The 27,932-nt window shown below is 45.8% G+C and overlaps 1 long non-coding RNA gene across 3 annotated transcripts; it reads left to right on the plus strand.

Annotated features, from left to right (window-relative positions):
- On the plus strand, window positions 1-27,810 carry LOC112543972 (uncharacterized). Of its 3 annotated transcripts, none has more exons than XR_012897082.2 (5): window positions 1-330; window positions 11,011-11,257; window positions 24,156-24,234; window positions 24,545-24,671; window positions 25,367-27,809. It is a non-coding gene; the product is annotated as an uncharacterized LOC112543972 (long non-coding RNA). The 3 variants fall into 3 exon arrangements; XR_016347626.1 differs by lacking the exon at window positions 1-330 and adding an exon at window positions 6,161-6,227 and having other exon boundaries at window positions 25,367-27,810; XR_003087268.3 differs by lacking the exon at window positions 11,011-11,257 and having other exon boundaries at window positions 106-330.
- The last annotated feature ends 122 nt before the right edge of the window (window positions 27,811-27,932 follow it).

The raw sequence follows: 27,932 nt of genomic DNA on the forward strand, positions 1-27,932 counted from the left end.
TTGTTTTGCAGGATGAATCATCATGTTATGAAGTTGCAGATGTTATGTCATCACACGATGCAGCTTCACCAGGTGTTGATGAAACATCACTGTGTCATAAAGGTGTGTCATATGAAGCCTAATTCAAATTCAGGTCTCCCGGGACCTAGAGCAGACCTGTAAAAAGTGGGGTTGTCTATATCTGCTGAATTTCAGGCTAGAGGATTCTCTTCTGGCCTTCAGTACCACTCTGGTACCATCCATCAACCCAAGAGACCATACAAGCAGGGAACCTGGAAAGCAGGTGAACAGGAACACATGAAAACACAATCCAGCCCATGCCTTACTAATGTGAGTAAGTTTTGCCAACGTAGCAGGAGGGGGCGGTGTAAAGGGATTGATTTGGGGGTGAGCTCAGCTATGCAGTAACTTGTGCCTAACATAGCTGCAGATATACCAGTATAAAAATGCTTATGTCAGTGTAACTTATTTCACCTCCCAGAACAGGAATACAGTATAACTGCAGCTATTCTAGGCAAGTTTTGCCACTTTAACTATGCAGACATACTTATGTACAGATGAAGCTTTTATTTTTAAAACACTGGGACAAATTCTTCCATGAATTACAGGGTTAAACGTATGTAATCCCATTAATTGAATGTGGTTTCATGGTGTGACGTAGTGGGGGTACCTGGCTGGTTTCTATGCTGCTGGCTCTGGGGTAACCCCCACTGGCTGCCGTGGGTACCACGACCCAGCAAAACAGGATGAGTCACTATGCAACCAGTATGGCCAGACACCCCCCATGGAGAGGAACAAAGGAAGGTGGAGGCTGCCCTGGCTGGGGGGCAGGGCTGGAAGAGGGTTAGTGAGTTGCTGGCTGGAAGCATGGAGGAGACAGCCTAGGGAAAGGGACTGGAGTTTAGGGGCCCAGTCTCCCCCATCTCAAGGGGGCCTGAGGCATCCTAGCCCAGCTCTGTGACCAGATTACATCTGTGCTGTGCTGTATCCTGGAGAGGCAATAAACTTCCTCTATTACACTGGCTGGTGCAGTCTGTTTGTGCCATTTCGGGGTGCAGGAGACAGGGGAACCCCATCGTGCCGTCACACATGGGCAGAGGAATTTGGATTATTGTCTTTCTCCTCCCCCAGGACGTGTTCTTCCCCTCATTTGTTCTCCAAAGCAGGAATTTCCTGTCACACTATATAGCTTGGAAAGAGCCTGGAGGTTTTCCCTACCCTATGCACACCTGGAATGTTTTCCTTCCTGTTTCCCCATCATCTCCTCTCCTGTAGTGACTGCAGGCAGGGGGTGGGCTTCTCCTTCAACTGCTGCTGTAAGTCAGGTGATGTTAATGAGGCTGTAGACTTGCAATGTCACCCGTAGATCACCCTAGCCCTTGCTTAAAAAGTACACTGGTAAAATAGATTAATAAGTGACCTGCTCCTTCCAGTCTCAGAGGGGTCGCCCTGTTAGTCTGTACCTACAAAAACAACGAGTCCTGTGGCACCTTAGAGACTAAGGGTATGTCTACACTACCCCGCTAGTTCGAACTAGCGGGGGTAATGTAGTCATCCGCAGTTGCAAATGAAGCCCGGGATTTGAATTTCCTGGGCTTCATTTGCATGAAGCCGGCCGGCGCCATTTTTAAATGCCGACTAGTTCGGACCCCGTGCCGTGCGGCTACACGCGGCATGGACTAGCTAGTTCAGATTAGGCTTCCACGAGGCTTACAGCTTACAGCCTGTTCCACGAGGCGTACAGCTAGTTCGGATTAGAAGCCTAATCCGAACTAGCTAGTCCATGCCGCAGGTAGCCACGTAGCACGGGGTCCGAACTAGCCGGCATTTAAAAATGGCGCCGGCCGCCTTCATGCAAATGAAGCCCAGGAAATTCAAATCCCGGGCTTCATTTGCAACTGCGGATGACTACATTACCCCCGCTAGTTCGAACTAGCGGGGTAGTGTAGACATACACTAAGGGTATGTCTACACTACCCTCCTAGTTCGAACTAGGAGGGTAATGTAGGCATACTGCATTTGCAAATGAAGCCCGGGATTTGAATTTCCCGGGCTTCATTTGCATAAGCGGGGAGCCGCCATTTTTAAAACCCCGCTGGTTCGAACCCCGTGCAGCGCGGCTACACGGGGCACAAACTAGGTAGTTCGAACTAGGCTTCCTAGTTCGAACTACCGTTAGTTCGAACTAGGAAGCCTAGTTCGAACTACCTAGTTCGTGCCCCGTGTAGCCGCGCTGCACAGGGTTCGAACCAGCGGGGTTTTAAAAATGGCGGCTCCCCGCTTATGCAAATGAAGCCCGGGAAATTCAAATCCCGGGCTTCATTTGCAAGTGCGATATGCCTACATTACCCCGCTAGTTGGAACTAGCGGGATAGTGTAGACATACCCTAACAGATTTATTTAGGCATAAACTTTCATGAGTCAAATCCACCTCATCAGATGAATTGGAGTGGAGTTTACAGAGGCCTGGGTATCTATAAGGAGAACAAAAGGAAGAGGGTACTTGTATAAATGCCTCTTTTTTTGTTTCTTGTCCCTATATATACCCATATCTCTGTAAACTCCACTTCAGTTCATCTGATGAATTGGGGGTTTCTTACACATGAAAACTTATGCACTAATAAATCTGTAGGTCTCTATGTTGCCACAAGACTCCTCGCAGTTTCTGCACTTTAAAGACTCATTTACAAATTTAGGGCATCAATCGCAACTGAAATTGCGAACGTTTTCTTTCTCTTGTCTCCTTGGCTTCTATTGTCCCTCCAGCCAAGCAGTTAGAAAGATGTTTGGGTAGATAAGTTTAGATCATTCATTGCAGAAAAACACCTGCAAATCAAATGTGAGCAACAGTATCTGCATTACTACAGTGTTGAGTGTGTTGTTATTTTAAGAGCTAGATATAATAATTCAATGCATGTTGTTCTCCAAACCTGGAAACAGTCCTCACAACCTATACTAGATCTCTCATCCTCATCATTTTAGTTCCAGTTTCTCTAAGCCAAAAAGAGGAAGAGACGAGGAAGCGAACGCTGTGTCTGAAACTTGGCTGTCAAGACCTTTCTTGCTCTAGACAACTAAAGAAAGCTGAACATCCTTACTGTGGAGCAGCAGATATTATCATTTATTATTTGTATTGGGGCTGTGCCTTCAGCTCCTATCAGGCATTGAGGCTCCATTGAGGTAGGCATTATACAAACAGATAGCAGAAAACGGCAACCTTCCCTCCTACTCCCAAGAGATCGTAACCAAAGGTGCAATCCCTGCTTTTTAAATCTAATATCTAACTTTTTTTATCTGATCCTTCTGACTGATCAAGTTAATTTCAATGGGGTTAAAAAACGCCTCCCTGGTTTTCACTTTGTACGTTTTTAGATGTTGGCAGATGATATTGATACTTTACTGGCTTGAAAGCAATTTATGGTCAACCTCACCTCACCAACACTTCCACTGCTTACTGGGCTGTTAGAGGACATTTAGGAGTAAATTAGAGCTAAATAACAGCACATTGAGAGTCAGGGCTGGTGGCTGTAAACAAACTTTATAGGATCGTGGGAAACTTGACCCACACCCATGAAAAGTGGATATCTGGATATCTAAAATCATTCCGGATGATGGATGTTTCCAGACCAGAGAGTTCTGAACTAGAGAGGTTCAACCTATATTCATAAACTGCAACAAGCTAACATCAGGAGAAAGAAATTAAGAAGACAAACTAAAGTATCTTCCCAGTTCTCAGAGCACTGCTTTCCAGCAGGCACCTTGGCCTTCTCTCTCTCCCTGATTCTTACAACCTGGGCATTTGGACAAAGGGAGGAGAAATGGCAGCTGGAATGGCAGATTGTTCTCTTGCAGTTTATAGCTGTGTACAATGCAAGATATCCCTGACTGGTCCCGGATGAGGGAATTTTGCCAGACCCAATCCCTGGATGAGGGATTTTGCTGGACCATTTCTGGCACCCCTGCTGCTGGCCCAGCCCCCTCCCCTGCAATCCCACCGGACTTCCTAGCTCCCCAATGGCCCAGCTGGGTTGCATGCTGGGCTTCCTGACCCTCCTCTAACCCCCTTCAAGCCCAGCTGGGCCGTACGCCTGCCTTCCCGGTTCCCACCCTCAGGCCGGCTGAGCCGCCCAGCTCCCCCGCAGCACATCAGGACTTTGACGGATGTTGCCAGACCAGAGAGATCCTATTTACAGAGTTGCAACATTTAGCTCTACTGTGATGTTACACAACTCTGCTAATTGAATTCGCTCTTACCTCTGGAATTAAATAACATGCTTCAGGGATCGACCCTGTTGGCATTATTGAATTCTTCGGCAGGGTTGCTGTAATACCAGCAGGATTTAGTCCCAGGAGACAATCCAGAGGTGTAGAGAAGGCTTTGGTTTAATAGACTGCATGCAGAACTGCAAGCCGGGAATTATAGTTTCTGACACAGGCTCTGAACCTGATGTGGTTGATTTTGACCTTAGCCCATTAGTTAATAAAAGAAAACAATTTCTAGCCGGGCATGTTCTAGATTCCTGTCTGGAGCCTTTGTTCTAACCACAGTGAAAGCATGATGTTCCAATGATGAACTGTACCAAATGTTGGCATTAATGCAACTCTCATTTTGGGAAGAGTAGATAGAATCACTCTGTGCTGGAACAGAACAAGCAAAGAGTGGGGAGACAACCAAATCATGAAGTCCTAGTATGGCTAGTAATAGATCCAGAAGTTTTTTATAAGGATTTTCCTGGAGCGGTGTGAGGAGTTTTTCTTGACCCTTCAGTACCAGGACAAGCAGATGAAAGGGACCATAATGAGACTCTGAAGTTTCAGGTCATGTATGCCACAAAACTGAAGGATTTCTAATGAATGCGAAATTAACTAGATTTTTGCTATAAACCGCAGTGAGAGTGAGGTGTCTGTTTTCATTGTCCAAGCTGAGAGGAAAGTATAAAGTAAAACAAAACATTCTAAATTGTGGGAAATGAATTAAAATGCCCTTTTTGTAGCAACATGCCTGGAATTTAGAGGGAGGATTACAGACTGCAGGAGGGAACAATCTGAAGGTGGCAGCAGGAAGTCAGTCTGTGTGCACATGGTTAGAATGTTAGCTGCAGTCGTAACATCTCTGTAAATAGTTCTCTTAATAAAGAGTCAATTTCATTATAAAAGCATGGAGTCCTTTCCTGTTAGTACGTAGCATGTGGTAGGAGAAACACCTTCAACTTTTCCTCTTTCTAAAGTGAACCCACTGCCTGCCTACTTACTTCACAGCGGTGTAAAGTACTTTAAAATAAGTCCTAAACCATAAACGTACCAAGACAGAGATATTCACAATGGGATTATTGTCCTCCCCCACAACAAAAAAAGAAGAGGAGCTTTATAAAACTCCTTTAACCCAGTTTCTTAAATGCCATGAAAAGAGAGGATAGTTGTTTTTGTAGGAGTTCAATGTGGTTACAAACCAAGGCCCAGTAGCTTTGTTGAAGGAGGAAGACCGGTCCTGCCATGAGTGTGGGAAACTGGACTATATGACCTCTCAAGTTCTCTTCCAGGCCTACAGTTCTATAGCTCTCTGACAAGAGAGCCTCACGATGCGGGTGTGGTGGAATTAGATATTGCCTTGCTGCTCTCTTATGGTTTTCTTCACTCTTTATCTCATCCAACTGAAATTTCAGATCTCCAGCTTCCTCTCTAAGCAATAACAGTCCTGTCTCTTTCTCTGAGATCACCCAGAGAAGGCACTAGAACACATCAGTCAGTGCTAAAGTCACAAGTTCCAGCTAGTCTTTCTCGCCCGTAAAGTATTTCTTTTAATTGGCCCCATTGTATTGTAAACAAGCAAGGAAACAGAATCTCATGGAAAGGAGGGGATGACTCGGTATGAGCCTTGAGAGAGCCTGGGCATGGCAGATGAGTCATCCAGAACAGTTCAAGCATTATTTTATGGTGTTCAAGTAACTTACCCTCTCCGTTACCTCTGATTTCATTATAAATGCCGTCTATTTAGCTCTGCAAGCCCTGTAATATCTGTGAAAGCCACTTCAATGCTAAAGCTGTAGCTGGATAGAACGGTCTCATTCCTATGCAACATTGACAGACTCTTATGCTAGCAGTCATGGTGGTCAAGTAAATTATAATCAAGTTCTGATGAAGATTTTATCTTACTATATATTTTAGAAACGTGCATCTGTCTGTTCATCCATCTGTGAGTCCGTTAGTTCAAGAACTTCTCCTAAATGGTAAGAGCTAGGACCACCAAATTCAGCATGCAGCTTCCTCTTCTCATAACTTAAAGCAAAGTCAGGGTTTGGTGGTGCTAGGACAATGGGATGTGCCTGCAATTCGATTGGTTCTTATAAAACAGAAAGGATGCTGTGAAGGCTAGAACTATAACAGAGTTTAAAGAGAAGCTAGATAAATTCATGGATGTTAGGTCCATAAAAGGCGATTAGCCATGGGGTAGGAATGGTGTCCCTGGCCTCTGTTTGCCAGAGGCTGGAGATGGATGGCACAAGACAAATCACTTGATCATTGTCTTCGGTCCACCCCCTCCGGGGCACCTGGCACTGGCCACTGTTGGCAGACAGGCTACTGGGCTAGATGGACCTTTGGTCTGACCCAGTATGGCCATTCTTATGTTCTTATGGAAAGAGAGGGTGTCTGGTAGGAGGGAGTTATACTGCAGAAAGACCACAGGGTGTCAGTAAGGGACAAGAAATGAGGCTCAGAACAGCTATAACCCCAATGGGCTAGCAGGAGACAGGAGTGGAGAAAGGTACAGCTATCTTCTATACATTTCAGAGTTTGTCTGTTTTGTACATCTCTCTCTGTGTGTCTGTCTGCCCCCCAACAGGGGGATATGCATCCCTCCCCCAGCTATGCCCGCTGCAGCTGCCATGGACAGTGCTTTTCACCTGGCCCCAAGCTGCTGCAATGACAGAGGGCTGGGATTGTCCTCTCTCCCCGGGACAGCCTGCAGACTGAACTCCTCATTCCCAGCCCCACCCCAAATGAATGAATTAAATGAAGAAAAACAAAACTTTTTTGAGTTAAGGAGCCGAGAAACATTGGGTAAATTTTCTAGTATTTCATCAGTAAAAGAAAAAGACACATTCAAAACTAATTTATGTTTTTCCATGTACAATAAGTGATGCACAAGTCAACTCCACATTGAACGAGAATTCTACTCCAATAGTCTCCTTTCAATATATTTGTGCTCAGGGGCACTGGGTATGCTAGGCAGGGGAGGGCTTTGCCTTCCCAAACCGCCAGCCTGGCGCCACCCATACTCCGTCCCCAGAACGCCTGCTGTAGGCTTAGAGGGGGCAGTGTGTTGCTGCCCCCAAACTCCTGCCCTCCCCAATCTCCGGTGCCGGGGAGGCTGGGGCCGTGCACCACCTGGGGCCGGATTAAGGGGGGGTAGCCGGGCAGTTGCCCAGCGCGCCAACTTATGAGGGGCTCCTGATAGCAGCTGTAAGGGGTGCCGTGCGGTGTCCCTTAGAGCTGCCATCAGGTGCTGCGCGCCCAGGGCTGGGGGCTGCACGGCGCCCCTTACAGCTGCCATCAGGCGCCGCGCGCTTGTTTGCAGCTGTAAGGTGCGCCGTGCTCCTGGGGGCAGAGCCGCGCATGCGTTGTGCGCCTGCTGCCTGGGGCGCAAGAATGGCTCGAGCCAGCCCTGGCACCGCCCTTCCTTCCTGTGCTCTGGGGCCAGAGAGGTTGGGGCCATGTGCCACCCCACCTTCCTGTGGTTATCTGTGTGGGGCCGGGGCAGAAGGGGTGGGGCTAGGGCAGAGCATGGGGCTTGCCTCCTCCCACCCCCACCTTCACCCACTGCTCATGTTTGTGTTCCTACTAAGTGTATTGATCATGCACTGCTTTTTTGAAATATCATTAACCCAACAGTATTACCTCTGAAAAGGGCTTGCGTTGTATCCAAGTGAAACTTCAACAGTAAAAGGAAATGCTTTTAAATGACAGCATTTATAATTTGGGTGAAATCATTTGTTGTTAGAACTTTAATGATCCCTCTAAACCCTTTCCTGATCAGACTTCATGGGATAAAAAGTTACAGTGTGAATATCTGGCCCATGATCTAACTTCCCTAGGGCATAATCCGTCATTATGTGGTGGCTGTTAATGCGGATTGTTCATTTTGCTTGCTTTGCTCATATTTGATAGATCCTCTTTCAGCCAGTGGCAAATTGAGAGGCAAACAATAAAGTAGCACATGCTTGGTTTAATCTTTTGGAAAAAGTTCATTTTGGATTCTATCCAGCACATTTCAGCTAGATAAATAAGGTAAATGGCATGGAAAGAATGCAACACCACAATTCTTTGGTCAAATAAAGGAAAAGAAATGCTGAACATTTTCCTTGCTGCTGGTTAATTCAAACCAGATTTTCCTGGCCTCTCCTGTCCTCTGCTGGACAGATCTGTTAGAGCAATGTCCTCAGCAGAAATGTGGAGCAAAATGGAGTAAGAGCAACAGAAGTATATTAATATATAAAAGAAGGTGCTCTAATATTGCAGCCAGAGGACACAGCTTTCATTGAGAGTTAGTGGCATTTCCATTAAAGTCCTTCTTTAAGGAGTTTGCAGCCCAGAGGTGTTCACCTCTTACCAGGACCTGGCAGAAAAGTCTCTAAAAGGAGAGTGTTTTGTATGTTTATTTCAGTTTTCAGGTACACATCGTTTCACTGAAGTTTGGTTTCGCTTAGGGAAGATCAGGGAAATATTTATGCCATTTGTCAGATCTGACAAATGACCCACCCTGTAAGGCCTCCAGTGAAAGGAATCAAGGAAAGACTCATGTCTGGTGGAGAGATTATATGTCTGTATCATAGCAGAGAACCAAGAACTGCTAAGGCATCAGGTGGTCAGTTCAAACCTCTGCAAGAATTTGTGATAACTAACAGGTAAGAATGAGGCAATGTAGGGAGTGGGAAGAAGAGATGCTGGAGAAAAGAACAGGCACCTTTGTGGGGAGGGGGGGAAGCGATCACAGGAGACAAAGAGGGAATGGGAGGCAGTTGCAAATGAAAGGCACAGAAAAAGAAAATGAAGAGATGTGGGAAAAAACCCACATCCTCTGGAAACAAGCCCAGGGAAGTGCTGTCTGCAGACCAGCTGACTCAGGAATTGGTAAAGAACAGGTGGGAAGACAGAGGTCCAGAGTTCTGAGTATAATGAAGGAAAAATAGAAGAGGAAATGGAAAGTGAAAGGAAGGAATTGCATTGTGCTTAATGACTTATCTACACTGAGAATTTTACTGTCATATCAACCGCTATGACAGTATAATGTCCCAAGGAGAGACTTTTATTCCAGAATAAGGCACAGGGCTGCAGAATCAAAAGGAAACATGAGTTCTGCTATAGATTTCCTCTCCAACTCATTTTCTCTCTCTCTCTCTGCCTCAATTTCCTCACCTGCTTGGTTCTGCATCTTCTTGCCCAGACCAAGAACAAAAGTACCAGAATACCTCAAGAATAGTTATTATTCAGGTGGTTTTTCTGGTTTGATGGCAAGCCGGAAGGCCTGAATATTTCATGAAAGCCTATTCCCACTGATAGTTTTTCCAGCTCAATCCCTCAGACTTGAGAGGTTCATGTGAAGCTTGGATAAGCATCTAAAACTGAAATCTAAATGTTGTGTGGTTTGTCCACTGTTAGGGCAAAAAAAGGAATCCCTAGCAAAGACCCAATTCCAGTCATCTGTCAAAAACAACAGTAAGAGATGCATAAAATCTTGCTGCTTCTAGCAGTCCCCAGGACTAGTTCGTGGATTTTAGAGGTAGGCAGCTGTGTTGCTCTTTGGACAGTACAGGGAGTGTTATGAAAAGGAGGAGACACGCACAGAAAAAGAAAAATACAGAAGTGAAAAGGGGAGAAACACTCTCTCTCTCTCTGCCACAGCTTCATCTTGTGCAGATGACTGTAGTCAGCTGATATCAGTGGAGCTATGACAAATTACTCCAGATGAGGATCTGATCCATTATGTTAAGACTCAGTCTAGCTTTCTCTGGCCTGTACACACTAGATTTGTTTTCCTAGGCTTTCATACTGTGGCTTCCAATGGCTCAACTCAGGCTGCGTCTATACTTCAAGGCTTTTCCACAAGAGGAAATGCAAATGGAGCGCTCATTTGCATATGTCATGCTCTCATTTGCATTTCCTCTTCGGCTCCCTTTTGCGCAAGAGGTTTTTGCGCAAAAAGAGCTGTGTAGATGGCTCCTTTTTGCTCAAAACCCCCCTTTTTGCGCAAGAGCCGTTCTCCCTTCCTCTCAGCCTGGGGAACGCCCAGCAGCCTGTGCAAGTGGGTGCACATGGAGTGCCAGTCCGGAGTAGTCAGCCACATGAGGCTGCCACACAGGAACGAGTCGCTCCTTCTCATAGGGTTTCTGGAGAGGCCTGACTTACTCCTGACTGGTGGGACACCCTCCCACCAGAAGCTGCCACTACAGAGGCACATGGACCCACACAGCAGTGCTTCACATGCCACAGAGTTATGCCCACGCTCTCGGGGCAGCATCCACTCCCAGTCAAGCTCAGTGAGGTGGAAGACACCGAGCCCCTGCATGGGAAACTGCCGGGAGAAAGGAAGTGGAGGGGAACCCCTGTACCACCCTCCCCGGAAAGCCGCTTCTTCTACACACACACACCTCCCCCAACACCCTCCCCGCCTCTCCTCCAGTGGGCAGAGATAGAAATCCTCTCTCTGTGGGACGCCGCCACTGCCAAACCTGGGAAAGCCGAGCCAGCCTGTTCTCCAGCTTCCGCCTGCAGGCTCCTGGCCTAACCAGGTCCTTCCCATGCCTGCTTGTCCTGGAGTGTGGGGGAAACAAGGCTCCCCTGGGATGTCTGTGCCCTTGCAGAAAAGGACCCGCTGCCTAGGCCACAGATAGCTTTGCTTAAAGGACATTGTCATTGTCTGAACCGAGACCCTGGGTGTTGGCTCAGAGATGAGGGTTAGGCTTCGGGCACATTGTCTCCTGGGGTGACTGCTGTTCTCTCTTTTCTTCACAGCTGGAGCAGCTGTGAGCATGGTGTGCCCACCATCTCCTGCATCTCCTGCACAGTGACCCCGCGAGAGCCACTGGCACAGATGACCCCATGAGGACCTAGAGTGAGAACATATTGCGTGCCTGTGCATCCTTCAGTGGTGTCTCAAGCAGGAGCAGCATGGGTGGGATGCAGACTTGAAGGAGCACCATGACGACGGGGAGCTGCAGTGCATCATCTGGCAGCAGCTGTCCCAGCAGCATGAGAGCATGTGTGTGGCAAGGATGTTAAGTATCGTGTAACTGACTAATCAAATAGTCGATGCATTTTTTGCATCAACTATTCAATTCATCGATAGGGCGGCACTGTCCCTTTGAAACACAATGGTGGCATTTCAAAGCGGTGGTGCTGCATGGAGCCCGGGCTCCCCAGCTGACCCTGGGGTCCATGCAGAGCTGCTGCTTTGAAATGCCACGAGGAGCCAGATGCCGGGTTGCCCACGGCATTTAAAAGGGGCAACGCTGCATGGAGCCCGGGGTCAGTTGGGGAGTCCCCAGCTGATCCCGGGCTCCAAGCAACTCTGCTGCTTTGAAGTACCTCCCTCTTTCCCCCCCTTGCTGCCTCTATTTGATAGAGGCAGCAAGTGGGAGGGAAGCAACTAGTCAACTATCCTGTCAACTATCTGATAAGCATTTGCTTATTGGATAGTTGACTAGTCCTTAACATCCCTAGTGTGTGGCATACACCACCACTGTCAACTGCCTGGTAACCCCCATTGAGTAGTCCAGCAGCTGCCCCCCCAGCACCTGCTTCTTCCCAAGTCCCCCCAGCACCCACCCCTGCTGTCCTTCAAGGAGATAGGCAATGGAGAGAAGACTGAGACACAGCTGTAGAGAGGCATCCCTTTAAGCACGAGCCTCAGCTAGCCTCAGACAGCAGCTACAGGAAGTGACTGCTGTCCTGAGGCCCTGCCCAGAGTGTGGGCATGCTATTTCAATATAGCCCTGTGCTGTTTCGATGGAGATTTGTAGTGGGAACATGCTATTTCAAAATAGTTATTTGGAGAGTTATTATTTCGAAATAACTTATTTCAAAGTAACTTGGTATGTAGACCTACCCTTAGAGACCTAGCAATGAGGACTAACGGTAGTTCGAATTAAGAGCTTTAATTTGAACTACCTAGCCCGTGCCGCGTGTAGCCGCGGGCAGGGAGTTCGAACTACCAGGCATTTAAAAATGGCGGCGCCTGGGAACATGCAAATAAAGCCCAGGATATTTTAATCCCAGGCTTCATTTTCAAGTTTGAATGACTACATTTGCCACCCTAGTTCGAACTAGGGTGGCTAGTGTAGACATACCCTAACAGATTTATTTGGGCATAAGCTTTTGTGGGTAAAACCCACTTCACCAGATAAGTTGGAGTGGAGTTTACAGAGGCAGGGGTATTTATAGTGAGAGGAATAAGGAATGTTCCAAAAGAGGAGTTTTTTCTGAAATGTGACCCCGTGTAGACAAACCAAATTTCGAAAAAGCCTCTTCTGAAAAAAAAGGTGGAAAAAGCAAGGCAAATTGCTGTTCGCAATTTGTGTATCTTTTTCTGATAAAACCCTGTAGTCTAGATGTAGCCTTATACGGAGGCCCGAGCTACTGCTTTACTGCACTACTGCTCCTTGAATGCACTGGCTCCCACCCCTTCACCCCGCTGTTGCCTCTGATACAGAGGCAGCAGCATAATGGGGGGAGGCAACTTAAACATTGACTCCCTGCGTGCACCAGTTCCCGCCTGACCCCTGCACTGCTGCCTCTGATCCAGAGAAGCAGCACATGGGAGGAGGCCTGTGCATAACTGTGCATGTTAATCAGTGAGCTCAGACTCATTGGTTAACCACGTAAATGGTTACACTTTCACATCCCTAGTGTAGGCCTTTCTTAGTAGACAAGACAGACACAGAGCAGGAGGGAGCCAGAAATGACTAATCCAGGGTCACATCATCAGTAAGTGGATGAGCCAGGAACAGAATTTGAGTTTCCCCATCCCCCTTCACAGGGTATCTCAGAATAATGGCTATTGGTCTACACTTATGTGCCTGGAAGATTCCTTTTTAATGCCTCATTGAAAGTAATACCAAGCTCTTATTGAGTGCCTGTCATCAGTCAATCTTACAGTTCTTTACAAAGGAGATCAGTATCATTTTACTGGTGGGGAAACTGAGGCACAGAGCAGCAAAGTGACTTGCCCAAGGTCATACAGCCAGTGGCAGAGGTGAGAATGGAACCCATTCTTCTGAGGTCAGTGCTTTGTCTATTAGGCTACACTGCTTCTACAGAGAGCTTTCATTTGGGACATTTAAACCTAGACAGAACCGAACACACTATATGGAGTAATCCTGTAATTGCAATAGAATGTCCGAGATGGCCGAGGAGTTGCTTGTAATTCTTTGGTTCTACATTAAAAAGAGAGCCTTCATTTTTGTTTTATATTTGAAGGGGATTTCTCAATATAAATTTTAAGCAATTTAAGTTCAGGGACAAACCAAAAACTTTCGGAAGAGCTCTGAGCCAAATTCTGCCACCCTTATACATATTGGCTACACTGGCCCCTTTTCCGAAAGGGGCATGCTAATTTTACAGGTCGTAATAGGGAAATGCGCGGGGGATTTAAATATCCCCCGCGGCATTTAAATAAAAATGTCCGCCGCTTTTTTCCGGCTTTTAGAAAAGCCGGAAAAGAGCGTCTACACTGGCCCCGATCCTCCGGAAAAAAAGCCCTTTTCCGGAGGATCTTATTCCTACTCAAAGCACCCCAGCAGACCAGGGAGACGGAGCAAAGCCGTGGAGGACTTGGGCGGTCCCGCCACCCCCGTCTCCCTGGTTTGCTGGGTGGTGCAGCTAGTGCCCCCCCCAGCAGACCAGGATTTTCTTGCCTACCCCTGGGGTAGAGCAGCTGGGGGCTGCTGGGTTGGTCCCGCAGCGCCGCTCCGGACCAACCCGGCAGCACCCCAGCTGCTCTGCCCCAGGCGTCCTGATTCAGCCGCTGCTGGTCAGTTTCAGCAGCGGCTGAATCAGGACGCCTGGGGCAGAGCAGCTGGGGTGCTGCTGGGTTGCTCCAGTAGTGCCAAGGAGCCACGCTACTGGAGCAACCCAGCAGCACCCCAGCTGCTCTGCCCCAGGCGTCCCCAAGTCAGCCTCTGCTGAAACTGACCAGCGGCTGACTACAGGAAGCCCGAGGCAGAGTTGCTCTGCCCCAGGCTTCCTGGAATCAGCCGCTGATCAGTTTCAGCAGCAGCTGACTTGGGGACGCCTGGGTTTCTTAAGTTGAATCTGTATGTAAGTCAGAACTGGCGTCCAGATTCAGCCGCGGTTGAAACTGATCAGTTGCAGCAGCGGCTGACGCCAGTTCCGACTTACATACAGATTCAACTTAAGAACAAATCTACAGTCCCTATCTTGTACGTAACCCGGGGACTGCCTGTACTGAACTTTTTTTTAACTCTACAAACAATCCTGGCTGAAATCCAGGCCCCACAGAATCAACAAGGCTACGTCTACCATTTTAGCCGTAGGGGTTTCTTGCAAAAGACACCCCTGTTGCCCGTCCACACTGCCTTCTTGCACAAGAGCTCTTGTGCAAGAGGTCTTATTCCTCATGGGAAGAGGAATAACTCTTGCACAAGAAGCCCTCTGATCCGACACACATTTTTGCGCAAGAACGGCTATTCTTACACAAGAATCCTGCAGTGTAGACGTAGCCCAAGAGTTTTGTGTTTTCTTCTTTAGAGGCTTCATGACAGTTTCTGATGAGTCCAAGCGATTCCTGAGCATTACACAAGGATAAGAGCTGTGATCTGAGACAGGCTCTGTTGCTGTGACCCTGAGGAAGGTCACTTATGGCCTGATTTTTAGAGATGCTAAACACCTCTAACTTCAGTAAGAATCGGTAGAAGCTGTGAGGGTTCAATACCTCTGAAAATTCGATCTCTCTCCTCTTCAGTTTCCCATATTCAGAATGGGAATCCTAATAAAGTCCTTAGTCACCCATCCCACAGGAATGCTGTGAACACTAACTAATGCCTGTAAAATGCTTTAGATATGAACATTTCTTATGTATTTATTGTTATTATTGACACAGACTGCTTCTTGTGCCCAGTGTATAAAGTGCATTTTATGTAGTGCAAAACTCCATATAAACTCACTAGCAGACTTACCCAGCATTGCCTGGATCCTTCAGGGTGGGGGGCTGGCAATGTGGGGGTGCAGGACTCAGGGCAGGCCCTTGCAGATGTGAGTGCAAGAGTGAGCGTTGGGAGGTGAGGAGGAGTTCAAGGTGGAGGTCCCATTCAGCATGAACCTTTTCTCTCTCCTCTCCTCACCCCACCCCTCCCTGTTGCCAGGTGCCTTTTTTCTCCCCCTCCACCGCTGGCACTGTGGTCAAGGCTGGTGGGGAGAGGGAGGGTTTGGGAGAGGGAGCTACTTTCTCGGTGTACTGGCAGGTAAGATGGCAGAGCCCCACCCCTGCTGGTCACTCCCGTGGTAGTATGGCTGTCCCTAGTTGACATTCTGCAGGATAGCCCTCCCCTCTGGGCTAAAAGTGGCCCTGTGGCCACTCTTGTATCACGCCCCTCCCAACAGCAGCTGATCCCTTTACGTGTTATAGAAAACAGTCCCTCTCCCAGGGCTTCTGGGTCTTCTGGCACAACCAACCCATGACTTTGCTTTAAGTTAGGAGTAGAGGGATCTGCACATCAAATTTGGTGGCCCTAGCTCTTACTGTTTAGGAGGAGTTGAACAAACAGACTCACAGACAAACAGACACTCTAAAAAGATAGATAGATAGATTCAATACACAATTAGATAAGGTTCTCTCAGTGCCCAGTCATAGACTGTTCTTTGGATAACATATGATACACTATGGAGCGACTTAAGAAGATCCATAAGAAAACAAACATGCATACCATATATGGGTAGTTTAAAAAACCCAGACATTAGAGGGCAACTCTGGGGTAATGGATTAAAAAGGAGAAGTCATCACAATGGTCTATATTTGTTTCCCCAAATCTGTTTTTAAAATGCATTCTCTGAGGCAAATGGAATGCACTTTAATGCACAGGAATCAATAGGCTTCACACCACAGCCACCTTCTTACACACAAATAAATAAATCATGCACAAAGTAATGCACTTACAAGGCCATTATTTAGCTTCATAATTTGTATAACTCAGAATGTTTATTGCATGTCATGAAGAATAGGACTGCCTTCCTCTGCAGAGATAACTGTTTTATTCTTAAACCATATAAATCACTTTTTTTTAACAAAAAGCTTGAATGATTTTCCACTTTTTGTACACATTTGCTTCTTGCAACATTAGCCAGAAACTGTAGCACAAGGTTACCAAGTCAGTTCCCCAAATAAAGTATAATCCTTCATTTTCTAAATGTTGATTACAAAAGTTTTTGGCTATATCCCTTGGTGTCCAAACACTTACATGTGTAACTACATTATTAGTTATTATTATGTAGCAGTTAGATCATCGTCCTACTGCTTTACAGATAATAAGAGACAGACGTATCTCCAAACAATTTACAATCTAACTAAACAAGACTGATGAAAGGTGGGAGAAAGGAAGTATATTAACTGGATTCCTGTTTCTTTTTTCATAATCTTAGTCATGCCTTTCAATGGTGCTTTATTTTAGACTCAAACAGACTTTTGTTACACCCAAACCTGGCTTCTCCATGTTACTTGGTTATTTACATCATAGCAAGCAAATGGTCTGGTAGCACTTTATAGATTAACAAAACATGTAGATGGTATCATGAGCTTTCGTGGGCACAGCCCACTTCTTCAGATGACCGGAGTCTACATCACAGATATAGAATAATGAAATCCATATAATTATTTATTCTACAGAATATATTTACTATTTTTACAGGTCTGGGCAGATACAAAAGTGGTATCTACTTTCATATCTGCAGAAATGATTTGCAGCTATCCACATCCACATCTGCAGATGCAGAAAAACCATGGATATAAAGTGGATATCAATGAATTTGCAGGGCTCTAACTATTCCCATACACTGTTCCCCATTTGAGTTTTTGTTCCACATTTGGGCAGTAGTAAATTGAGACTTTGCCCCATTTAGCTTACTGAATTGCTCATCCCTCGTTCTGTTTGATTAATCTACTGCAGTGTGTAGGCCAGCTTCTACTCTTCTACTCTCAATAGTTTACATAGTGTGTAAACCCTTTGTTATTGCAGATTTACAGTGGTGAAACTCAGGCTATGTCTAGACTGCAGGCGTCTTTTGGAAGAAGGTTTTCTGGAAGAGATCTTCTGAAAAAACTTCTTCCGAAAGAGAGAGTCTACACTGCAAAAGTGCATCGAAAAAGCAATCTGCTTTTTTGACAGATAGCATCCACACTGAATGGACGCTATCTCGCATTTAATCTGTGATTACTATGGGCAGAATGGCCACCAGGGCATCTGTGCTTTTTCCTCTTTCTTCTTCTTGCAAAAGAGCTCCTTTTTCCCTGTCCACACACGCCTTTCTCCGAAAGAGCCCTTTTGGAAAAAGGCTACTTCCTTGTAAAAAGAGGTTTACCAATGTTGGAAAAACCCTAATTTCTTTCGATTTTTTTTGAAAGAATGCAATAGCAGTGTGGACGTAAGTGAAGTTTTTTCAAAAAAACATCGTTTTTTAAAAAAAACCTCTCTAGTGTAGACACACCCCCAGAGGTAAATCTGGCCAATTAATTTGAAGTTTGATTTGTCTCTATTTAATCTAATCATGCATGTGAGAAAATGATGTTTCAAGTTCACGCTGGGTAGAAAATAACAACATGTTTAATGCTACATAAATGAGGAAAAAGCTTTCACTTGCTTGGCAACACTTCTTTCAAACTGTGCTCTGTAGAACCTTGCTAATTCGCATTAATGACAGATCTATTGCAGATTAACAAATGTTGCAAATTAGCAAGTAAGTGAACAAACTGGATTAGAAAGAAGCTAAGGGCAGAGCATCACAAAATGTACTGTTCAATTATTTTGACAAGTGCAGTTTCATTTTTCTTATGATATTTCACAGTATATTAAATGTAAATTGTTCTCCTTGACCTCTGGTGATAGGACAAGCAGCAGTGGGCTTAAATTGTGGCAAGTGAGATTTAGGTTGGATATTAAAAAAAATGTCCTAACTGTCAGGCTGGTTAAACACTGGAATAAGTTGCCTAGGGAGGTTGTGGAGTCTCCGTCATTGGAGATATTTAAGAGCAGGTTAGACAGACATCTATCAGAGATGATCTAGCTGGTGCTTGGTCCTGCTGTGAGGGCCGGGGACTGGACTTGATGACCTCTTGAGATCCCCTCCAGTTTTGGTATTCTATGATTCTACCATAGTGTACTGGCCTGATCAAATCCCCACTGCTTTAATGGAGCTGGATCAAGCTCTAAATACACACAGTGCAAGTGGGGGATAGTAGTAATATATGGCCTCTTGACTTTAGAAGGCATGTCTACACAGTAGGGCAAAAGTCGAATTAAGCTACACAACTTCCGCTATGTAAGTTGTGTAGCTGAAGTTGAAATAGCTTAACTTGGCTTTTGGCGCTGTCTACACAGCAGAAAGTCGATGAAAGAACACTCTTCTTCCAACTTCCCTTACTTCTCGTAAAATGAGGGTTCCAGGAGCCGGAGCAAGAAGTCCTCCAGCTCACCATTATTTTGAAATAATGGCTTGCAGTGTAGATGCGCTCTTTGTCTGACATTATTCTGAAATCACACTGCTGTGTAGACATAGCCAGAGTGATTCTGTCTTCAGTGAGATGCAAATTTAATTCCCCATTCACTTTCCTCCGCCCCATGGGAATTAGCAAGGTTCGGTGTATTTACATTTGAATCAGTCTAAAAATATGCTTTATGGCAGTCCATCTAAACACAATAACCCTCTAGTTAATCTGTAGCCTATCACAGAAAATAAGTGGGTTCTGAACATTGAACATAGAAGTCTGACCATGTTTTAAAAAAAAAGTAAAGTCCATTATACTCTCCAGGTCTTCATTCCACACTTGTCTACATTAAAACTTACATTCAAGGAACACTTGTGCATTAGTTGGTATCTTTATTTCACCAGAATTTGAACTTGGCTCATGTGTGAAAATACCTTTTTGTGGGCTCCTGTCTTTTTTAGAAGCAAAACAAAAATTACTATCCCAATACGGTCAAGAAGGAAATTGAAAGTGGGTGTTTGTCTGGTTATCTTCAGAACTTACTTTCCTGAATCAGAGAGAGTAAACTGTTGTCCAGCATAGTAATAACTGGGTTTGGAAAAAAATTATATGCTACATGACATGTTAACAGTTTACTAAAGTTCTGCTGGGAAGGTTTTAGCAAATGTTCAATTAAAATAATTTAGTTATTTAAAAAATAGTGACTGGGAAAGACAGACAAATATACAGTACATTTCTATATCTATATTATATATCGTGGTTTGTTTTGTAATTAATTAGAGTAAGGAAACAGGCTCAGAAGTTTCTAAGTGATTGCTAAACTTCCATTCTATTTTGTCTAGAAGTAATGGAAATTTGGTAATGAGTTCTCCTTGCTCCTTTCTCTATTGCACTAGATCAAATTTACTTTTGCTACTTTGGTGCAACTCCAGTGAATTCCAGCGTGACAGAAAAGAGATACCTCAATGAGATAGCATTCTGTGTTCTAGGAACTTATTTTATGTATGACTAGAAGATTTACCTGGTGTTTCGCAGGTCCTGAACTCAATTATTTTTCGTTTTTCTTCATTTAAATCATTGCTTTTGGCTGGGGCTGGGGATGAGGGATTCAGTATGAAGGCTACCCTGCAGTGAGAGGACTACCCCAGCCCGCTAATCATAGCAGTATGGGGCTAGGTGAGCAGAAACTCTCCATGGCTGCTGCAGCTCCAGTCAGCACAGATGGGGGAGGGGTGCATGTCCCCCAGCTGGGAGCAGGTCCAGTTTCCTCTGTTCCCTGCATTCCCCAGCCAGAGTGATCAATGCAACACTTTCCTCTCACTCCCTGATTAAGAACAGCCAGCAATGTTCCTGAATGAATTGGGGGGAGGGAGCTTCAGCCTCCCCTCCCGAAAGGGTACCTGGGAGGTGAGAGGCTCAGGCCTGGGGCAGTCCCAGATGGGGGAGGGGGTGTTCCCAGCCAGCCTTTTTCACCTGCCTGATGAGTCTGTCTATTTTCTGTATGGTTTTCTGAGACACAATCCCATTCCAGGCACATCCCATTTTCCTGGCACAACCAAATCCTTATACAGGCAGTCCCCGAGTTACGCGGATCCGACTTACGTCGGATCCGCAGTTACGAACGGGGCACTTCCTCTCCCTGGTCTCGAGCAGACCAGGGAGAGGAAGCAAAGCGGCGGCGGAACGCGCGGCCAGCTGACAGCCAGCTGACAGACGCGTCTGGGCTGTCAGCTGGCCGCGCGCTCCGCTCTGCTCCCCTCCCCCCGTCTGCAGACCAGGGGGAGGGGGAGCAGAGCAGAGCAGAGCAGAGCAGAGCAGAGCGGCGGAACGCGCAGCCAGCTGACAGCCCAGACGCGTCTGGGCTGTCAGCTGGCCGCGCGTTCTGCCGCTCTGCTCTGCTCTGCTCTGCTCTGCTCCGCTCCTCTCTGCTCTGCTCCCCCTCCCCATGGTCTGCAGACCAGGGGGAGGGGGAGCAGAGCGGAGCACGCGGCCAGCTGACAGCCCAGACGCGTCTGGGCTGTCAGCTGGCCGCGCGTTCCGCCGCTCTGCTGTGCTCCACTCTGCTCCCCCTCCCCCTGATCTGCAGGGGGGGGGGGGAGCAGAGCGGAGCACGCGGCCAGCTGACAGCCCAGATGCGTCTGGGCTGTCAGCTGGCCGCGCGTTCCGCCGCTCTGCTCTACTCTGCTCCCCCTCCCCCTGGTCTGCAGACCTGGGGGACGGGGAGCAGAGCAGAGCAAAGCCGCGGAGCCCGAGGGCAGCAGGATAGCCACGGCGCGTCTGGGCTGTCCCGCTGCCCCTGTGCTCCGCGGCTTTGCTCCGGACGCCTGTGGTACAGCAGCTGGGGCGCTGCCAGTTGGTCCTGTAGCGCCGCTCTGGGTGCCACTGGACCAACCCAGCAGCACCCCAGCTGCTCTGCCCCAGGTGTCCCCTAGTCAGCAGCTGCTGAAAATGACCAGTGGCTGACTACAGGAAGCCCCTGCCCCGGGCTTCCTGGAATCAGCCGCTGATCAGTTTCAGCAGCAGCTGACTTGGGGATGCCTGGGGTTCTTAAGTTGAATCTGTATGTAAGTCAGAACTGGCGTCCAGATTCAGCCACTGTTGAAACTGATCAGTTTCAGCAGCGGCTGAATCTGGACGCCAGTTCCGACTTACATACAGATTCAACTTAAGAACAAACCTACAGTCCCTATCTTGTACATAACCCGGGGACTGCCTGTATTGCTTTACGTTATGATAAGAGGAGGCTGTATACCAAATTTGGTGGTCCTAGGTCTTACCATTTAGGAGGTGTCCTTGAGCAAACAGACAGACAAACTCTTTCAAATATATAGTAGATGAATGGGACCGAGAAAAAGAGAGTATAAAATGCTTTCAGTGTCTCAGAAGAATAACAAAGAGAACAATTTTCCAATTTAATACCTTTCTACAAATAAAATACTGACATGGGAGTAGCTGCACCTCTGCTTCCTTTTTGGTCTCTCTGCTCTGGTCTACACTGAGGAGTTATTTTGAAATAGCAAGTAGAGCGTCCACATTACCAAGCCCGTTACTTCAAAATAACAGGCTGAGTAGTTTGAACAAACTCCTGCTTTCCACAAGGAACAACACTTCATTATTTCAAAATAGCGGTAACTTCCCAGTGCTTCCTGGGGCGCTAAGTCGATGTACCTCGTCCACATTAAGAGAGCCTATCTCGGGCTAATTTCGAAACTTCCATCTAGTGTGGACACACTATTTCGAAATAGTTATTTCAGGAGTTATTTCAAAATAAGTTATTTCAAAATAATTTCCTAGTGTGGACATGCCCTCTTGCCTTTATGTTATGGTGGAGTCTCATGATTCTTCCCCCCTTAGGCCCTAAGTAACCATATGCCTGCCAGCCCCTCATTACCCAGATTTTGGGAGCTTGTGTTTCTTTCCTTCAGGAAATGGTTATCAGTGATATGGCCAATTACTTTCTTAATCAAAGTGTTTTTGCTTAGCAGTCGGAATAAAGCATTAGAGAAAAAAGCATCTTAAAATAGTGAGCAACTTACACACATATTTAATTTTATCTAGTCTCATGCTTCACTATAAACTAAGTTAGGGTATGTCTACCCAGCAGCGTTATTTTGCAATAACTGACGTTATTCTGAAATAACAAAGAGCACGTCTACACTACACGAAATAGCCTTGAGCTGGAAGACTTCTTACTTCGACTCCTGTAAGCCTCATTTCATGAGGAATAAGGGAAGTTGAAGGAAGAGTGTTCTTCCTTCGACTTCCTGCTGTATAGACAGCACCTAAAGCCCAGTTAAGCTACTTTGACCTCAGCTACGCAATTGACATAGCTGAAGTTCCGTAGCTTAATTTGACTTTAGCCCTGCTGTGTAGCCATACCCTTAGATAGACTTTCCTCTTAAGTGACAAGAAGTCATAGAGCCAACTCCCGTTTGCTTAGAGTACATCTATACTGCAGGCTAAAGTCAAATTAAGATATGCAACTTCAGCTACATTAATTGCGTAGATGAAGTCGAAGTAGCTTAATTCGGCTTTAGACGCTGTCTACACTGCAGGAAGTCGAAGGAAGAACACTCTTTCTTCGACTTCCCTTACTCCTTGTGAAATGAGGGCTACAGAAGTTGGACTAAAAAGCTAATTAATTATTTCAAAATAGTGGGTTTGCTGTGTAGATGTGCACTCTGCTGTGTAGACATGCCCCTTGGACGGTCAAGATCTGTGTGTCTAGACTGTGTCCTTGTCTTCAATGCTAAAAAGGGCTACTTTTTTACTGTTGGGTTAAGTAATGTTCATGTGCTATTCTGAGGTAAAAACACAGGCAAGAATAGGCACTTCAAAGGTATGCTGAGGCAAATTAGGTTAGATTAGTTCAGCACATTGTGTCTGTCTGGAATTGACCTCACTCAGCTGTCAATGCCTGGTCTTCATTGTGTTTTTGCCTCACGAGAGCTCATGTATATCGGTTACCATGAAGCAGAAAAATAAACAACAACAAACCCACCTTTATTTAAGAAGTGAAGACAAGGCCTATGGGTTTCTGTCTTGTTTTATCTAACCCATCTTGTTCAGTCTAGTATTGATGCTGCTCATGAGAAAGGACTAAAGCCATGTACTCACTTGCTCGGGCATTGTCTCTTAACAACACCCTGGCTACACTTTAGCCTTCTTCCGGAAAAGCTTATGCAAATGAAGCGCGGAGTGGAATATCACTGTTCTTCATTTGCATAATTAATTAGCAGCTGTTTTTGCGCAAGAGGATTTTTCAGAGAGAACAGCTCTTGTGCAAGAGGGGGTTTTTGCGCAAAAAGGAGCCATCTACTCAGCTCCTTTTTATGCAAAAGCCTCTTGTGCAAAAATGGCTGCTAATTAATTATGCAAATGAAGCATGGCGATATTCCACCCCACACTTCATTTGCATAAGCTTTTCCACAAGAAGGCTACAGTGTAGACGTAGCCCTTAAGTGTAAGCTTGTTGAGTGACTATTAGAAAGGGCTCCCTTCTTCTAGCCTTTTGTTCTGCTACCATGACAGACCACTACGGTGAAAAAATCCAAACCACAATACAAAACCCCCATGCAAATGGCAGATCCAGATGCAGTTTTAATAATGATTAAAGAGTACCTCGACACTGTGCAAAATACATTTCCTAGAGATGTGACCATGAAATCCAAATCTTCCCATGATAAGGATCTCAGATGTAAGTCATTTCCCAGTATTATATTTATTTTTTCTGGTAACTTCTTTATAGTATGAATAACCTGTAAAAGATATGATGAACACTGTTCCAATACTATGATTTTATATTTCCCAGACTTCAGCTCATAGCTCCTTATCCAATAAATTCTAAACTGACTTTTCTGTTGGATTAGTTTCAATCTGATATCCAGAGTGGATTTACTTATTTTCTTACCAATTCTACTTCATGACTTCCTGTCTTTGTTTTCAGACTCCATTCCACAAGTGTATGTGCTTCCAGGAGCTTGGGTAGTTAGTAACACGAGAAGAACTGTTTTACTAGAGGAATGGTGAGATACCTTTACTTTTCCTCTTTGAACTAATTTTCTGAAATTCATGAGCAAAATTCAACCCACATGCACAAAGGTACAATTCCACAGTGGAATTTCACCTGAGTACACCCTGGATGAATTTGGTCCTATATCACTTCAAACAAAGGACTTTATTTTGCTTTCAGTTCCAGGGCCATGTTGTATTCAGTGCACTGGCAAAATAGGGGAATAATGAAGTTCCGAGTTTTGAATGTCCTGAATAGGTAGGGAGGACTACTGGGTGTTTTATGGTTTATAACCACATCCTAATGCTACATCTCCTCTGCAGCCGGGATCGAGGAAGTAGAAATCAATGCACCTGCATCAATGTAGAGGGGCTGGTGAAGACTTGCCAAATCAACTCCAGATCACTCTCCAGCTGATCCCAGTACTCTAACCTGGATGAAAAGAATAAGGTAAGTTGACAGGATAGTGTCTCCCATTGATCCCGTGTGGTATAAAGACCTAAGGTAAGTCAACTCCGGTTACTTTATTCATGTAGTTGGAGTGGCGTACCATAGGTCGTATTACTATAGTAGTATAAGATTTAGGGTGTGTCTATACAGCAGCCTTCCGTCAGAATAAGCTACGCAATTTGCACTATGCAAATTGCGTAGCTTATTCGAAGTCTAGGTCGAAAGAGCTTTTTTTGAAATTTGGCACTGTGTAGACAGTGCCAGATTTTAAAATAAGGTACTATTCTGACAAATCCCTTAACCCTCAAGGGTTACAGGGACGCTGGAATAGCGGTAGCATTTAAAGACACGGTGTTGCTATTTCAGGATACTTCCGGTATCCCGAAATAATGCTGCCGTCTAGACGTACTCTAAGTTTACACCACGAAGTTTTGTCATCAAAACCTGACTTTTGGTGACAAAACAGTGTGAGCATAAGCACTGCAAAGGGACTTTTGTTGGGAAAAATGCCAGTTTCAGAGACAAAAAACTTCCACCCTTATGAGAGATTTTTTTATTTTCCCTTCCTTTTATTGTTGACAAATGATCCAGTGTAGACTCTGCTGTTTGTTGTGTCGACAGAACTGGTTTCTGCCAGTATCCCCCAATGCCTGCCCTGATGACTCTGCTCAGCTTTGATCTCTGCTTCCCTGCAGGCATGTGCTCCTCCCCTTTCAAAACTCTGGAAAGTGTCTGACAACTGAATGAGCTGCACCATTTGGGGAACAAAGAGCAAATCGTTGGAGAGCTCCTGTTCTGTCCTGCAGGAGGAAATGGGACAGACTGTTGTGCTGCTTTGAAATTCCTCAGCATGGAGAGCTCACAGAGCTACTCATGATGCTGCTCCTGCCAACTGAAGAGGCTCTGGAATAGCTGAGGGGGAATCCGAAGAGGCTCAGGGATCAGCTCTGTCTTCCCACAACATGGCACTATGGGATACATACCCACAATGCATTAATCATACGATTGTGCCCCCAGTGTAGATGGTGTCTGTTGACAGAGGGAGCAAGTGTGAACACCCTCCGGTGATTTTTGTTTTGTTGACTTTTGGGTGTCGACAAATTTTGTTGACAAAATTTGGTGGTGTAAGCGTACCCTTAGGCTACGTCTACACTGCCCCCTCTTGCGCAAAACAAAATGCAAATGAGGCAAAGCGTGGAATATCGCAGCACCTCATTTGCATAATTAATTAGACTCGGGTTTTTTGCGCAAAACCCCCCTCTTGCACAAGAGCCGTTCTTCCTGAAAAAAAAGAGGACGAACAGCTTTTGCTCAACAGGGTTTTTTGCGCAAAATGGAGCCGCATAAATGGCTCCTTTTTGTGCAAAAGCCTCTTGTGCAAAAACAGAGCCTAATTAATTATGCAAATGAGTCACAGCGATAGTCCATGCTTCACCTCGTTTGCATATTTGTTGCGCAAAATGAGCACGGTATAGACATACACTTAGAATATAAAAAAAGGGGATGTTATCACATTACATTCACAAGGTACATGCCCCAATAATTTACACTACATTTACCTGTTGGTTGTTATTCATAATCATCATCAACAACCATGGGCTCAATTGCCTTACATTATATATGTCCCTGGACATAACTAACCCTAGATCAAAAATGTAAGTTAGTGAAAATTTATTTGATGTGTAAACTTCATGAAACTGGAGGAAAAATTGTTAGGGCTGCTGTAAGTAACTAAATGCATTGTGCATATCTCTGTAATTGAGTTGTCCATCAAATGGTACTGGAGTCTTGGGACTGTAAATGAAGGAACACTCTACCTTCTTACTGTGGCAAGCAACGTAGTAAATGGATACAGACTAATCTCCAAGCAGAGAGCCATTGTATGTGAAGTAATATTTTGTATTTGTCATTGTGTTCAACACTGGGAAATCCACAGACCTAGTTTGTGTTTATTGCATAGAGGAAAAACCTATATTGTGATGGAGACACTTACCAGATTGCTTTCCAGGCTACACAGCTATAAGAATGGGTCCAGGAATCAATTCTGTAACTCAGATTTCTTCCATCTTCCAAGCCTTCCATCTTGAAATTGATTCATATTTGTTCTTGTTTTTCTCTTGCTTCATTTTTCTTCTTGGTCTCTGCTGGGTGACCAGCAGTAATAATTTATACATGGGAAGGCTGTAGAGGTAAATTGACCAGGGTGCTACTTTCCCTCTGCATAACTTCTATGTATAAATTTTTCTACTTTTCCCACAGAAGTAATCAAGGTTAGCCAGGTTCATTCTGACATTATGAAGGAGATAGCTATGAAGAGCTAATAACTTGAACCTTTGTATTTTATACTAAACAATCTATTCCACCTTCCATGTAGCCGTGATGGTCAGAATAGCTTTCCTAAATCTGAAGAATAGCTTTGTGTGGCTCAAAAGCTTGACTCTCATCAACAGAGACTGGTCCAATACAAGATACTACTTCACCCATAGGGACTCTCTGCTTGGAGATTAGTCTGTATCTATTTACTACATAGCTTGTCACAGTAAGATACTCCTGTAGTGTTGGATACAGAAGATTTATCAAAAGGAGTGACTGGGGATTAGTCAATTTGATTTCTGCAGCCACATGGTACCAGCTGCAAAAGGAATCCTAGCCCATTTCCTTTGGTGGGTGCTGCTTATCCGGTTAGCTGGCTCAGTGTCAAGAATGAGAAAGTTAGAGATGGAGGGGAAAAAGAGGAGGTAGAGGTCCGGAGGATCAATGTGGCAGGCCCTGGGGAAAGGGATCAGAGCCTCTCCCTTCCTACTCCCCCCACAGGCTCAGTGACAAGGTGGGGTGTGAGGGGATCCAAGCTTTCCCACAGGTTCAATAACCAAGCTGGAGGGCCAGGGGATAAGAGCCCCCAATTCCTGGTTCAATGACAGGACTAGGATGTGTGTGAGGGGATCAGAGCCACCCTCCCCGCAGGCTCAGTGACAGGGCTGGGGGGTGAAGGGGATCAGAGCCCCCCCCCCCACAGGCTCAGTGACAGGGCTGGGGGGTGAGGGGGATCAGAGCCCCCCCCCCACAGGCTCAGTGACAGGGCTGGGGGGTGAGGGGGATCAGAGCCCCCCCCCACAGGCTCAGTGACAGGGCTGGGGGGTGAGGGGGATCTGAGCCCCCCCCCACATGCTCAGTGACAGGGCTGGGGGGTGAGGGGGATCAGAGCCCCCCCTCCACAGGCTCAGTGACTGGGCTGGGGGGTGAGGGGGATCAGAGCCCTCC

This window comes from Pelodiscus sinensis, chromosome 21 (assembly GCF_052426305.1).
Source record: "Pelodiscus sinensis isolate ZL-2025 chromosome 21, ASM5242630v1, whole genome shotgun sequence".
Classification (NCBI taxonomy): Eukaryota; Metazoa; Chordata; order Testudines; family Trionychidae; genus Pelodiscus; species Pelodiscus sinensis.